The sequence below is a fragment of the Misgurnus anguillicaudatus genome, chromosome 3 (assembly GCF_027580225.2).
Source record: "Misgurnus anguillicaudatus chromosome 3, ASM2758022v2, whole genome shotgun sequence".
In the NCBI taxonomy this organism is placed as follows: Eukaryota; Metazoa; Chordata; class Actinopteri; order Cypriniformes; family Cobitidae; genus Misgurnus; species Misgurnus anguillicaudatus.
In genome coordinates, this window is record NC_073339.2 from 23,297,784 (window position 1) to 23,314,104 (window position 16,321).

At 35.5% G+C, this 16,321-nt stretch overlaps 2 long non-coding RNA genes across 5 annotated transcripts; one reads left to right on the top strand and one right to left on the bottom strand.

The window, feature by feature from the left end:
• The first annotated feature begins 1,610 nt into the window (after positions 1-1,610).
• Positions 1,611-16,239, top strand: LOC129444477 (uncharacterized). Of its 3 annotated transcripts, XR_012367822.1 has the most exons (6): positions 1,611-3,752; positions 3,857-3,919; positions 3,997-4,071; positions 4,481-4,712; positions 12,501-12,549; positions 15,511-16,239. It is a non-coding gene; the product is annotated as an uncharacterized lncRNA (long non-coding RNA). The 3 variants fall into 3 exon arrangements; XR_012367815.1 differs by lacking the exon at positions 3,857-3,919; XR_012367831.1 differs by lacking the exons at positions 3,857-3,919; positions 12,501-12,549.
• LOC129446627 (uncharacterized) lies at positions 5,068-11,621 on the bottom strand. 2 transcript variants are annotated; one of them, XR_012367813.1, is made up of 5 exons: positions 10,462-11,621; positions 9,715-9,751; positions 9,587-9,626; positions 9,421-9,485; positions 5,068-5,815 (listed from the first exon to the last, which is right to left on the bottom strand). It is a non-coding gene; the product is annotated as an uncharacterized lncRNA (long non-coding RNA). The 2 variants fall into 2 exon arrangements; XR_012367812.1 differs by lacking the exon at positions 10,462-11,621 and having other exon boundaries at positions 9,715-10,425.
• Positions 16,240-16,321: the final 82 nt, after the last annotated feature.

The following is a 16,321-nucleotide window of genomic DNA, read 5'->3' on the forward strand; positions in this document are numbered from 1 at the left end:
TTATACTGTATATTATACTGTGTAATATAATTGTATAAAAATCCTATACTCTTTATATTTCATGTTATATTAATTCCTATCTACTGTCTATATACTACTAACATGTATATATTGTACATTTTCTGCTCTGCAACAATAATTTTTTACAAAAGTACTATAGAAATACATTTGAATTAAAGTAATTCTAACACATTCTTTGTTGTAAAGTGCATGATCTCCACCTCTCTGCTGCCCTCTTGTTACTCTTAACTAGGTTAAGAGACCTCTCCAGCTCTCTTAAATAATTTAGGAGCTGAAACCTAGTCTTAACACTTAGAAGGCTTTATAAATTAAACGTATTCTTAAGTCTAGGAATAAGAGTAAAATGATGTCATTCTTAGAATTTTGACACACTTAAGACTAAAATTTTACTCTGAGCGGCTTTATACATACGGGCCCTGAAATGTTTGGGTCTGTTTTTTAATAGTCCTGTTTTAAACCTGTCAGATAAACACATATAAAACAGATAAAATACATTATTTAAAAAAAACCTAAAGATTTTAGACCAAAGTTAAAATAATTTTTTTTATTTTAAGTAGACCCTTTCTTACATATAAGCACTAAAATAAACAGATGTAATAATAGTAGACCGAAAATCCTGTGCGTCACAATTGCCATGGCGACAACTGACTGCACAGCCTCTGTGAGAATGTCCATCTCTCATCGGATCAGAATTGTTGAGCTAACCATAGCTGAAATAAGTAAGCTCCTTATCAGTGCCGGATATAAGCTACAGCTCCAAGCATATGAGCATCTGCAGAACGTAGGACTGTTATCCCCCCAAGCTAACACTATCCAGACATATAGGCACATTTGACATGCTTCAAATGCTGGCTCACTGGCTTTGGATGCATCCATGCTGCATCTATGTCGTACCGCTAGGGTGATGTGAGCGAATTTTACATTTGTTTTGCTCTTAGACTGATCACAATGTGAATTGTGTTATAAAATTAATTTGCTTAAGTGTTATAAAAGTATTAATTCAGTCAAAAAATGTGTAATTTTTAAACTCTTTAAAGCAACACTAAAGAGTTTTGTACCTTAAAATAACGTTTCCAAAAAAGTTGCAGTCGTTCATCCACTCGAAACAGCGTGAACGGCACTTTCACATTCGCTTTGCAGCCCTCTATCGGCCAAAAACGCACTAAAGAAGTTTCCAACCATCGGTTCGTGGTCCTGTAGTTCGAGTGAAAACTACAAAAACTTGCTAGGCAGACCTACAATCCAATCAGAGCCAGCTTTGCTGCAGTAGGCTAAATTATTTACGACAGTGGTAATGGACAATTTCGCTTCCAACCTGTAGGGGAAGCAAACAGCAAAAACTCTTTAGTGTTGTTTTAAAATGTTGTGTGGTGGTACTATGATGCAATACCATGAAATTTTGTTATGTATGCAATTTAGGGTAAATAGTTACCATATTCATATATGCCATTGATTTTCTAAGTGTGCCATGGTATTATGAACGTAAAAGAGAAATAAAAGTAAAACATAATTGCCAATGACTATATATATTTAAAAATCAGACTGGCCCAAATTAAAATAAATGTTCTGACCTCTCCCGCATTTGCCAGATGGCCAAACCGCCCATGGTTACCAGTCTGACTCCCATAGTACCATGGTAAGATGCTTGAAAAACTATGGTATTACTATGTATGTCTAAAAACCCATGGTATTACAATTGTACAATGTCCAAAATAAAGAGTACTGCCATAATGTAATATATGCAATATTTTTCTGTGTGTTAATAAAAATATTTTTCTATAAACTCCAAAGTAAACATTAATACTTCAAATATTGCTTTGAAAACTTAACTGTTGTTATCCATGAACTTTATTTGATAGTCCTGTTTAAAATACTATGCATTTACTGTGTAGCTGCATTATACTATTAGGTACCAGCCCTGAACCTAACCCATATTAAGTAGAACATGCAGTTAACAGTACTTTTTTATGTATGTTGTATACATTGTAAGAACATGGTTTGCCTATAAGAGAAAAAATTTTAAGATAACGGAAGCATGACAGACAGGCTGATAATCATTACAAACTTGTTTTTTTCTGTCACCTCACTCTGTGAATGTGTTAATGTGGTATTACTAACAATGGAGCGTAGGCATGAAAGCTTGTGCACTTGTGTAAGTCCATACGTTTTTTGTCATATAAACACTCTTGAGTCCTGGGACTGTAGACTTCCTGGCCTTTTTGGAGTCGGCAGGAGTTCCTTTTTGTCCAAAAGAGCCCTGTGTAAGGACCAGCGGGGGTGCAGGATGCTGGAGGTGTGTGCCCAAGCTCCAGCTTTTGTTCCCCACCGCTGATTGATGCTGATGGCCTTTAGCTTGCTCAGAAAGAGCAGCTTGAGTGTAACTGGACCTCCACAGAGCGGAAGCTTGACTTGGCAGAAGACACAGTAAGAGGGAGAGGCGACATTTATAGAGAACACCAGCACATGCCAACTAAAAACGGGATTTGCATCTGTCATAATTCGGATATTCTCATACTACAGTCGATGATGAATGGAAATGTGCAACTTGTGTTTATCTTAGATGCTGCTCTATGTCCTGATCCCAGGTTTGATTCATTCATCATGATGAACACAGATGTACACAGCTACGAACATACACTGCAAAATCACAAGTGTTAAAAGTGTTAATGGTCTGGTGGTACTCATATAAACACCAGCAGTGTACATTTAACTCTGGTGATTTTGCTGTGTAAAAATAAAAACTACAAATCTGTTCTCAGGCCAGGATTGAAGACCACATTTGTCCTTGTAGAAGAGTCTGTGAAAGAATAGATCATATCTGTTCTTTATTAAACCCACATGTCAATGGATGATAACAGTGACTTCATCTGATTTTCCTTGATGTGCTTAGCCCTTATGTAATGTGATGTTATATAAAAATATGATATTAAACTGCACCTGTTGATGGCTGTGAGAAGTATTTATGGAGTCTCATCTAAACAGCCTGGAATGAAAAGATAGTCACCTTTGGATTAAAACATACTTTCTCTGTGTAGCTATTTTGTGTGTTTTAGTTTAGTGTTTCAACCACTTAGTAACATGAGCACTATTTCAAAAGATGATTGGCCAATTTCAAACTCAAATGATCAGCCAGGAGAACAAGCCTCTCTAAGTCTTTGCTTTCATACAGGGGGATTTGAGGGGCTTCAATTCATGGTGCACTTAAATTAAATTCCTCTTGTGTATAGACCCACACTGGGACTAGCACAAGATTCCTATTTTTCAAGCCTCTTTGTGTCCACTGTGCTATAGACATCCTGCACATTATAGGCCATTTGGTCTCCTGGGCCAAAAGCCTCATTTCACATAAAAGAAAAACAGTGTGTAACGGGGTGATATGAGTTTGAGACTGCATTTCCCATAAGGCTATGCAGTAGCGTAATGTTTACGTCAGCACGCCTTATAAATAGACGCACGGTAGCATAGCGTGTCCTCCTCTTTCATTCATTGATGTTGCCAACAAGCAAACATTATTATAAGGTAACCTGTGCTTGATTGTGTTTGTGTAATTATATGGGGTGTGTAGTAGCATAACACACTTTCGTTTCATTTATGCATTGATGTTGTATACAAGTATTTGCTACTAAGTGATTTGCACTTCACGCTGTCTGTATACTATAAATAGACTCATAGTAGTGTGGATTGCTTTCACCTCATTTGTCGGGTCTACAAACAAGCCTGTCGATCTTCAGGTAATGTGGTCTCTATGACTATGGAGGGGTATATTTTAAGTAAGCCAGCTAATTAATGCCAAGTAGTTGATCGCTTATGTTTAGAATTGTTTGTGTGTTTATAGGTTACTGTTCATTTAATTTAATGCGGGTATAAGGCATCTTCATGTACAGATTTTATTGTTAAGGTAATGAGAATTTATAAAGAAATTAGTAGGTTAAATGGGTAGAAAGAAAAGTGTTTTATGTTGTTGTCATCTTTCAGATGTTAATGGTGATTGGTCTGACGACAGAGTCTTCAAAGAGTATGAGTGATGTATGAGCGAAATGCTTGTTAGAGGTAATGAGTATTAATAAGTCTTTCTGTTAATATGCTAAAATAAGTTTTTGCTCATAAAGGTTGTTTGTAGGTTCCTTTTTAATAGAAGAAACAACCGGTTGGTTTTAATTCTGTCTTTCTCAGATCCAGATATATGTTAAAGGTATTTTCTTAATTTGGTAAAACCTCTAATTTAATTTAAGGGTTGATTTAAGGAATTCATATTAAGTGTTTGTTTTACAGGTCGAGCACGACTATTGTTACTATTTTATATTTTGATTTTTGTGGTGAATTACCCCTTTTTCATTGTATAAGTGATTTATGATTATTATTAGTATTTGTGTTATGATTTGAGGGTTTTCTATTCATTATTATTATTTTTATTTTATTTTTGTGAATGTATGATTAATTTTGTTTCCTCTCTTTGTAGTTTCATCCTTTCTGACTCTCGGCAGCACAGGGGCTTCCCTTGTGGGTGCGACTGGGACTGGTGCGGTGGTGGGATATTCTTGTGACGTGGCACCTTTTATTGTGTGCTGTGATTGCTGTGTTGAAGTGGGGTTGCATTGCAGTGGTTGTATATCCTTCACAATTCCAGTGGCGCCTTTTAAGGAGCCCTGTGATTTTGTCATGAGAGTATAAATATTGTTCTGCATCATGAGGTTTGCCATCCCAGATAGCAGACAAACAGTGAATCAACATTGAAATGATGTTAATCCATCAACCAAATTATCATTGAATCAACATAGAAATTTTACATTGATTTTTCATCAGGTTTGCACCCTGGAATAATGTTATTTCAATGATGCAAAATCAATCTAAATGGTTACAAAACCAATCTTAATTCAACATAAATTCAATCACTTAAGGTAGCAGACCAACAGTGAATCAACATAGAATTGATGTTGATGCCATTAACCTAATTATCATTGAAACAACGTTGACATTTTTCATTGATTTTTCATCAGGTTTGCAGCCTAGAATAATGTTATTTCAATGATGGAAAATCAATCAAGATGGATATAAGATCAATGTTTATTGAACATCATTTCAATAGTGTAATTAACAATATAGCAACATTGAAGCAATATAAAAAAACAAGCTTTATCTACTGCAGGATTCAATGTTACTAAATCAAGTCTGTTTTGACTAGTTTTTAAATCAGAGACCATGTAGGGCTACAATTAACATACTTTAAACCAAAAAGTCACTAACTTGCAATACACCCACACAGTTTACACAGGATACATCACACTCAAGAAATTAAATACCACGAGCAAATAAACGTATATATATATATATATCGTAAAATACAATTGTATGATTCAAATTTTTTTGCCATAAAATACAAAAGTACAAATTAAAATTATAAATATTGCCACTAGAGGACTCTGGAAAATTAAGACAACATCATAAACATACATCAGCAAAATGAATTTGGAAAAGCAATTCAATTTCAATTCAATTCAATTTTTAATGACCAGATACAGGTACCATACAAAACTCAAAGACACAACTGTACTTCTTGAAACATTTTGAAATTGAAACATTACCACAGTTCATTGTTTAGGACTATTCAGTAACTGAAGCTCCTCCTCTGATGCAAATGTGATGGATTTACTTCACATTAAACAGAGACACTGTTGAACACTGCAGGCCCTTTTATACACCAATCCGTTCACGGGCATAACATAGCTGTTTCTGCACAGTCACAGCAAGGACATACTCTGAGGTCTCCCAAATTTCATTGGTTCTTGTGAGACATCTAAAGAATTAAAAACAAGCAGGAAGTTAGAACTGCATACTGTGGCTACATGGGGAAAATATTTCCTAGACAACATAGTATTGTGTATGGAAGAGTGTGGTTCAAAATGAGATATATCACAGTATATGAGTGTTTCAGCTTTGTGTTTATATTGTTTTTGGAGTATACGGGTTTGCCACTTACTGATTAGATTTTAACTAAATGCTCACCACAGTTTTAAAAATATAAGTTAAAGTTAGTGCCAAAGGGAAAATGCAAAAAAATAAATAAAAGATAAGTCTTAATAGACAGAATCTTGTTTCCGAATCAGCCATTTTTTGTAGGCTATTAAAGATATACTAAGCATTGGAGATGCACCAAAAGTAAAATTCTTGTCCAAAGCTGACAATTTAAAAAAACATATTTTTCTAATTATTTTGCCAATTTTCTCAACATGATTGCACAATTAAAATTTTCAAAATGTCCTTTTTACTATATTTAGTTTACATTATTTAAAACATTTTTTTACATTACAGCAGTCATTAAATGTCCTTTTTACACCTGGTCACTTCTTGATCAGATTCATTTGGTCACATAAATGAGTTAATGTTAAAGAGTTAATCCGATCTACTATTCTGCACAAAGTGTAAATAACATTTTCACTTAGGAAACATTGTACTGTATGTTGAGCAGCGAACGCCGCTTGAGCGATGTAGTTTGACGATCCATTTGCTAACAGGACAACAACTTTTATTAGAATGACAAAAAAGAGACTGAACAAAGAAAGTAAAAAGCGACAAGACCACTTCGAAACAGACTCCATGATCATTACCTCATAGCACCTTCATATTTATAATCTCCATATTTAAAGATCTCATATACAGGTATTTTCCTTGTCTGGTTTGTGCATATTCATACTTGTTTGTATGCCTATTTCTAATGTTATGTATGCATAAATATAAAATACAATGCATACTATATCTTCAATAGCCTAGAAAATAAATAACTGATTTTAAAACAAGATTCTGTCTATCAACCCTTAATTTTTTGTTATCTTTAGTGCATTTTCACGTTAACACTACCTTGAACTTAATACATTTGAAAAACTGTGATGGGCATTTAATTTAGAGCTAATTAGTGAGGGGCAAATTTGTATATTCCAAAAACAATATAAACATAAATCTTAAACATATATACCGCTACCATGAAATAAAATGACAAATTGTGTGGGATGGATTTTGTCATACTGCCCGCATTCACGGCATTTCTGCAACTTAAATCAGGCTCAGCAGAGTGTGTCGACTGCCATGGGTGTTTGTACAAAAACTATTATGCGAGATAGAGGTAGTGATATAGGGCTGGACAATAACGCCCCATTCAGACAGCCAGCAACCAGCAGTAGCAGAGCGACGCGATCTCATTCATTTCAATGGAAGCCTGGCGACTTCCGGCGGCACGAGCGAAAGCGACCGTTGGCGACCGTATCGGCATGTTAAGCGATGCGAGAAAGTTAATAAAAGTTTAACTTTATGCAAATGTTGAGCGAAAGAGACGGGCGACACACAGCGATAACGTCGCTGGCTGTCTGAATGAAGGGTAATTAAATATCGATATATGTCGCGGTATAATTTTTTTCAATGATATGGCTTCTAAACACATTTCCGATATTTCGATATACATTACTGCATCTCGTGGCCGTGCCCATGTCAGTGCACACGTTCCGACAGCCAGCGACGTTATCGCTGTGTGTCACTTCCCACGTTCAGACAGCCAGCGACGTCATCGCTGTGTGTCGCTCGTCTCCTTCAATGAGGCATGTTTAAATCTGGTAGTCATAAACAAATGAGTACTATCCACTCCAGTAACTGACAAAAGAAGGATGATGTGAACTTCGCTGCTTCATTCTCATTGGTAGTCGCTCCCAAAATTCTCTCAACATTTGCATAAAGTTTAAATTTTCTTAACTTTCTCGCTACGCTGGACACGCCCAAACAGTCGCCAACGGTTACTTTCGCTCGTGTCGGCAGAAGTCGTCAGATTTCCATTGAAATGAATGAGATTTACTGCTGGTCGCTGGCTGTCTTAATGGGGTGTAAAAACACTTATTAAATGCCGGTCAATGCGCTTCTTTCTTTAGAGCATGTGGCGTCTTTTGCAGCTAAGCAACCATGAGCCGTGCATTCCGGAACACAATGCCTGATAGAATTTAAACTCTCATCTGTGCCTTGCGTCAAATCATATCATTGTTATTATGAGATCAATGAATCTGCTGTTCGCCCAGAGAAGAGCTATCACTCAGAATATGAGAAGGAGGTGCGGCTTTAGTTCGTGTCAAGTCACAGCTTCCAATGGTGACACCAGGGAGGGAGAACAGGAGATGTAATGCAACAAAAACTGAACTACGAATGAGAAAAATCAGGTTCACGTGTTAAAAAGGGGGAAAGAAACGTGCAATAGATAAAAGTATGTAGGCAGCTATTCTTCTCGTTATGAGTATATGTATAGACGGTTTCATCGGACGCACGTGATACACGTCTGGATCCGAACCTTACTTCCGGTTTCCTTTTTTTGATGGTCTGACTTGTTGCTAAACTGATCTCTTGAACAAATGCCTCGTCGAAAATAACAAATGTTTTTGTTTCCTAGGTAATCTATGTGTTGTTTTTTGTGCTTGTTATATAAATAAACTACGTTTAAAGAACTTTGTTGTTATTTATTCTTAGCTGAGTTTACCGGAAGTTACGTGCGGATCGCGACAGCCGCTTGTTTATGTTGTTACTGCTGAAACAGTCTATATGAAGTAGTATGCTAGTGTCCAATATATTATGTAGCTTGCTATGCAATTACAAATAGAGCTTTGATATAAATGTTTCTGTCCAACTATCTTATGTATCATTAAATAGCCTACTACCATTCAAAAGTTTTCGGGTCACTTACACTTTTTCAGATTTTACTATAATAGTGAATTGATAAAAAATTATGGCACTATGAAAGTTAATACTGTGATTGAAGAATTTGTTATTAAAATGATCCATTAGTTTTAGAGCCCTGCATTACAGCATTTATCACTGACTGAACCTTATTAATATTAAAGGTGAGCCCTAAAGTCAGATTATTTGACAGTGAGTTTACATTTAATTTTGTATGAAGGCTAAATACAAATAAAAAATTAAAGCAGTCGAAAATGGACAAAGACAGACAGATTTAAACACCAAGTGTAAACGTAATGTGTCTCTCTCGTCCACTTGTGAGCTGATCGACGAAAACACATCTTAATACCAAGTTTAACAGCCACTGGGATATTTTTCCTCATGTCGATGAAAAAGGAGTGTCTAAGCTACGTATATGGTTGCTTTTTGTATGTGATTTTAAGCGGAATCAGACTTTTTCCATGTTAAACATAAATCTGTGTGCTTTGATGGATCACAGGCAAAGGACAGTGCAAATTGTTCATTTTGTTTCATTGCTTTTGCTTTGTAGCTACTGGAAGCCATGTTAACCTTGGCATGACACGGCCGGGCCATCGTACGAGTTAAAACGCGTTCCGAATAGGTGGGGGGGGGGGGCTAGTTTATATATATATATATATATATATACACAACATAAAAACTTAAGATTTACATTACCATAACATCTTCTCTCTGAAGAATCACTCTGAAGATTCACTCAGCTTCTTCTAACTTCGGCAAGTCTTTTAGAAAGAGTGATAGAGGTAATATGATAGAGATTAGTAGCTAGCGAATACACTTCAGTTTATACATTTTGTACATTACTTAATTAATTGCCATTTACCTTTCATTATGTACTGTGACTGGATAATCCATTCGCTGACCTTTAATAAAAAAAATACAAAGATAAACTATGTAATAATTAACAACACCTGTCACATCATGTATCAACTGGCAGAAAGGCACTCTTACCATGTGGGAGAGAACGCAGGAAATCACTCTAATGGGCCTACAAAAAGAGAAATAATGAAAGGGAAAAACACTCCCATTAGGCAAGTTTTGAGCCAAACATTGGTTGTAATTTTGGTGAAGTATTGACTTCAGCCACGTCAAGCTATAAGGAATGTCAAAATACATTAGAACTTTTAAAATATATACTCTTCTTTAAGTAGGCTAAATAAACAATTCGTATTATCACTGTTCCTAAAACAACAACAGGCTTTATAAGGTTAGCTATACTAATATAAATAAACTGAACAGTTCTGTGCAGTTACATTAAATTAAGACATATTTACAAAAACACCCACGAAAAATTAAGCATTAACAAATAGGGTTGCCACCCATGTCTGATAAAAAACCTGGACATATCGATGACCCGGCCAATTGGTTTGTTCACTCTGTCTTACATGCGCTAAATGAGGCAAACACACACACAGATGCAAGGTCTCCCTCTCTGCCGTGCGCGCGTTAAATTTCATATTCACATAGCTTTTCAAAAACCGGGACATTTAGTGTCCCGGGAGAGTTGATAAATTTCCCGGGACAGGTTATTAAAAATAAGGACAATCCCGGTAAAACCGGGACAGGTGGCAATCCTGCTACCACACCATTACTACGACATAAACTTGCAAACCTCCCCTAACAATAATTACTAACTAAGCTGTAACAAACAAGACAGCAAGAAACTTATGCAAAACTTAATGAATATTTTAAACTTACCTCTAAAACCCTGCTGGCACTGTCGTTGTCCTTTCGCGCCCAAACTTAACGTTCTAATCTTCTGCGCTTCTAAACTGAGTGGCGGTTGGCAACTGAAGGGTCATTACTGCCACCTACTGGACTGGGTGTAGCGCATTTAATAGTCAGTGGGGGGATTTTTTATTATATACTGTGTTCTTTGGGCTATTAAAATTGAGCAATAAATGAAAATTAAAGTTAATTTAAATTTCACACGATTTTTTTTCTATAACACTTTACATAATTATATGCAAATTTGCTAGACAAACACTATAAGAGATATAAGAGCAACAAAACTAATGTTAGGTTATTTATTTCATAACTTTACCAATTCCTGCAAAAAAAAATTAAATAATAAAAAAAATTATAATGTCATTGATTTGTGATTATTAATAATATGTTTTGACTTATGATTGTTGTTTGTTAATATACACTTAGTTGGCAGTTTTCTGACGATGGTAAACTAAGGCATTTCCGTCTAAGGCATTTAGGTCATTTTTGTTAAACGTATTTAAAATAGCTGTTGATTCCCCCAAAATGATCATACATTTGAAATCTTCTTGAACACTCACATATTTAGAGATGATCTGACCAGATAATTTTTACTTGCTGTATAAAAGCAAAAAACTTGTCTGATGGTGGTCCTGGGGGGGAAAGGTCTTTAGGTCATAAAATGAACAGGACTTTATAGGATCGTAAACATTTTCACTTAATTATAAAGAAATTCACCCAATTTGATTTGTGTTAAAGTGTGCAGATGAAGCTGACCAAAAATCAACATTGAGTCTATGTTTGGCTTTTCAACATTGAAAAATAAATTTATTATAAACATTGATTCAATGTTTGGATTTTCAACATTGAGAAAGCAATACATTAGCAATATTGATTCAATATTATTTAACATTGAAATTTCAACCTTGACCATAATGATGATTCTGATGGAATTTCAACATTTAATCAATGTCACCTTGCTATCTGGGATAGTATTTTAAATATTTTATCATGTTATATGGAATTAGAAGTTTTGTATTATAAATAAAACTGCTTGTAAAAGTGATCATTTCTATTACCGTCTGTGGCATTAAGTTTATAGGTTTAAATACCAGGTCAGGTTGGTTACAAGTGTTAAAAAGGAAATTGGAAGTATATGAAGATCTACTGTTTTAAGATCAGACTCTCCCCATACTAAGATAAAATTGCACATTTTTTTTTTTTTTAACTTACAGAATTCAAGCTGTACATTTTTATCAGTACACTGTGTTCCCCAGGGAATACACATGCCATATCAACACAGGCATTTACAGGTGCAATATTGTTCACTGATTCTGCAGTAAAGCGACTTCGTATACACCCTAAAAGTCATTGTCATGGTGATGTTTTTCTGACAATTTTTATCCTTTCTTGGGACGTATTCTGGAGTTCACTTTTAAATGAATTTCACTAAACCAGACAATCTGCTAAGGATATTTAATTCCTTTAACTGACAACCCAGGCAGGCTTTTTTAACCACTGACCTGTGTTGATCAGTAAATAAACAGTATAAAGGTATAAACCTCCTGAGCTTGCAGGCAGGGGAAGCCCGGCATGATTGGAATGTATTGATCAATGCTTGTCGCTATGTTTTGGTCTACAGAGAGGCAAAGCTTCTTGCGGTTTATGACAGGAACATAAATAGACATGTCTGCAACAATTTAGGTTGCAGGCTGCATGGTTGCAGACATGTCTATTTATGTTCCTGTCATAAACCGCAAGAAGCCTTTGCCTCTCTGTAGACCAAAACCATAGCGACAAGCATTGATCAATACAATCTAATCCGGCCGGGCTTCCCCTGAATGTCCTCTGGACCGTTCATAACTGTGCACTTGGCTTACTCTAAATAAACAGTATGTGCAAATATTTAACATGCAGAAACGTTATATTTCTTTATGACATTTACGGTTCAGAGGCCGTTTAACAGAAGCAAACTAAATCTTAAATCTTTTCTGCTTAGTATTGACAATTTCAGTTTCACTTCTTCGCAGTGATGCCATAGAAGAAGGAACCTTTCCTCAAGGAACCATTCAATCAAAGGTTCTTAAAATAATAATTTCTTTCTTACATTTTTATAGTCTCAATCTTTTTTCCACTAAAGAACATTTTATACAACAGAGAGGTTCTGTGGGTCTTGAGGCTGATCTGATGATCACCAACCAGTGTTGGGGTAGTTACTCAAAAAATGTAATTAGTTACTAGTTACTAGTTACTTCTTGAAATTGTAATGAGATTACTTTACTAGTTACTGCATTTGAAAAGTAACTTCACTACTTATTACTTTACTTTCCTTTTTCTTAATTTACCACATAGATACATGGACATGGTTTAGGCGGGGTCGGCTGATGATGAGTGACTACTTTAAATGACCGGCCAGGGCTCTACAATAACTTTTTGCACTGGTTGCACTGGTGCACCTAACATTTTTTCTTAGGTGCACCAGCACAAAAGTTAGGTGCACCCTAATTTTTGACCCCATCGGATTTATAGTTCGCCCAAAAATTAAAATTCTGTATAATGTACTCACTCTCATGTTGTTACAAACCTGTAAATGTCTTTGTTCTGGTGAACATGAATGAAAATATTTTGAGGAATGTTTGTAACCAAACCATTCATGAGCCCCATTCACTTCAATAGTATTATTTTTTCCTACTATAGAAGTGAATGGGGCTCATGCTTGGTTTTATTATTAACATTTCTCAAAATATGTTGCTTCGTGTTTATCAGAACAAAGAAATTTATACAGGTTTGTAACAAAATGAGGGAGAGTTAATGATGACAGATTTTTTTTATTTTTGGGTGAACTGTCCCTTTAACACCGCAAGTTAGGCTATTTTATAATTTTCATGTTGTCATTCCATTTTCCTTATACGAGTCATGCACAGTCCTGTTTGATAACCCGCATCCGCGCGATTAAAATAACAGTTGACTCGTTATCCGACATCAGCATCAATTTATTTCATACCGTTTTACATAAAGTTTGCGACCGGCCGCACCGCAAATCGTGATGTAAGTAGAAACCTTTAAAGATCTTCATGCAGAACATTGACAGAAATAAGCACAGGACCATGACTGGACAAATATATTATCATTTAATGTGAAACTTTGTGAGGGTCGGCAGATTGACAGCTGAGCGGTCAGCAGTGTTTGAACACTCATAAGCGCTGCGCTTATATTTATTATTACCTTATAAATTGATGATATGATTGCAGTGATTCCAAAGGGATGTCCAAAAAAACTCAAGTAGAATGTTAAATGTTTAAAGTTTAATGTCTCTTTCTCGCTGCCCTGTGTAAACCCACGCGGGTGATGGCATGAAACGCGTGAGGAGCTTGCATTTTGCATTACCTTAAATTACCTTAAATTATGGTCATACAAATAAAAGTAAAACAACATTCAAAACTGTAATGTGTACATTTATTTATGTAAAGTAACACTCGCAATAATAACAAAACATTGTGCTATTTTAAATAGGTAAAAAGTGTTTTGTGCTGCATCGGTTTGGGAGCACGTCACACAAAAAATAAACTCATATAGGCTATAGGCTACTTTTGAATTCGTTTTGTTAATTTGCTAATTATTTAAGTGAAACACATTTAATATAGGCTTATTTATTTTATTATTTTTTCACCAAAGAAAGACGTAATCATCACGTTCTATTCATTTTAATGCTTTTTGCGCATAAACTAAACCCTTGGGGGAATTATTTATAAATGAATCAACAACGCAAATCAAGGAATTAACTTATTTCTCTATTTAAGACAGTCTGGCAGGGCGGTAACAGCGATTCATCAAACACCGAAAAGTTTATAGGATTAGATTTGGAAGTAAGATTATGAAGAAAACAGCGGTCCTGACTCCTGGCTTTTTTCTATAAATTGGGCGCACGCGACATTGCTGTTCGGGTTACGTTCAAATAATTTTCTTTAAAAGAATTATGCTCTGGGTCTGACTCGATTGAGGTTCATTAACTTACCTAATTCCGTCTTCGGGTTCGGACCTCTCGATCCCTGACCGGTAAGTTAAGCAGGATCTTTCGCCACAAGTGTTGTATTGCCATGCTGGGCTTACAAATGCTCAGACAGGTTGCTCATCGCGTTGTCAGCAGTTGAAAGACACTTGTCGTGTGGGCATAGTGTGCATTTCACACGAATATTTTTGTACTTTCGAGCAATACGCTGAAAGTTATGTGAATCGCCCCAGTGGCTGAAACCCTCCGTCTTCATTTCCCGCTCCCCTTTGCACCAGCAGCTACGTCAAATCAATCTCTATGGCAACGGCACACGTACAGGGACACGCATGCACGCACCACTTAAACAGACAGAACTTTACACCCAGGCAAACACTGCTTGGGTAACGCAGAAAAGAGCGTTCCTATAGTCTAGTAAAGTAGTGTAGTTACCAATATTATTAGTGTAATGCGTTACTTTACTTCGTTACCCAAAAAAGTAATATAGTTACTGTAATCCGTTACTTTGTAACTCGTTACCCCCAACACTGTCACCAACAAACACAAACAAATTTACAACCTAAATTAAAATGTCAGTGTATGTTGGTGTTCATTTGATCAGTGTGAATTAGCCCTTTGAGGTTCTTCATGGACTGATACAGCCCGACAAACAAACTTTTAGGAACCTATATTTTTAAGAGTGTATTTTGGATAACAGAATAAATAAATTAATATGTTCAAATAGACTGAATAGGACAAATGTCTCCCAAGGAACGCATTGACCCGGACAATCTGCTGTCTCCGCCACAGCATATGTCTCTGGTCTGGCAAAAGAGACAAGAGTATCCCACTGAATAATTACAAGCAATAAGAGACCCTGAGATATTTAAAAAATCTGGAAATGAGCAACACTTGAGTTTTAGTCTTTTCTATTTTTTTAGAACATAATTCTACTCTAGTTTATCATCAAATGTGTGCAGCACCATTTAACAAGCAATGTTGCGCTTGTAGTGCATGTCAATAATGATGTTAATATGCTGTTTTTATTTAAGGCTTATATTTCTGCATTTGGAAGAAGGGGAAAGATCTACTTTCACTGCAGTCACAACACAAGGAAGGACTTTGTGTGTTTTGAGTAACATCTAAAATGTCATCATTGTGTGTCATTGTGTAGGTGACATCAAGAAGTAACCAACAGTTAAAACTGTGAAGTCAATCAGCCCCGGTTGTTGCATGCAACAGCCTTCAAACTGTTTAGTTATTTATTATTAGTAGAATGACTGTGGTGTGATCATCAAATACAGTTAATATTTTATAAGACAATGCTGAAATTTTGATGTTCACATTTACACACTGATTTGATTCTTTTTCTGTTTTGCTGATGTTAGTGAGGACCTCTCATAGACTTTGATGGTTTTCATACAATTTTAATAATATTTTATACTTCTAACTATATCCCAACCTGAAACTTTTTGTGCAATGTAAATACATTTACTGACATTAATGCACTCATATCATTTGTCCTGTATCATAACTGCTGCATGTATTGTGTTTAAGTGAAAGCTGAGTTTCTGAGTTCTCTCTTTTTTGCTGCTCATCTGTTTTTTCTCTTCCTCTTTGTACAGCTTCCTGTTACTGTCCTTGCGTTATTCACACACACCAGGTGCTCTGCATTATTCTGTCATACACTGTACAAAATTCCTGATAGTTGAATAAGAAAAGTGGGTTTTTTAAAGATTAGAAAAAATGTGTTTATATATATATATATATATATATATATATATATATATATATATATATATATATATATATATATATATATATATATATATAAAACAAGGTAAATAGTAAGTCTATGTGTGT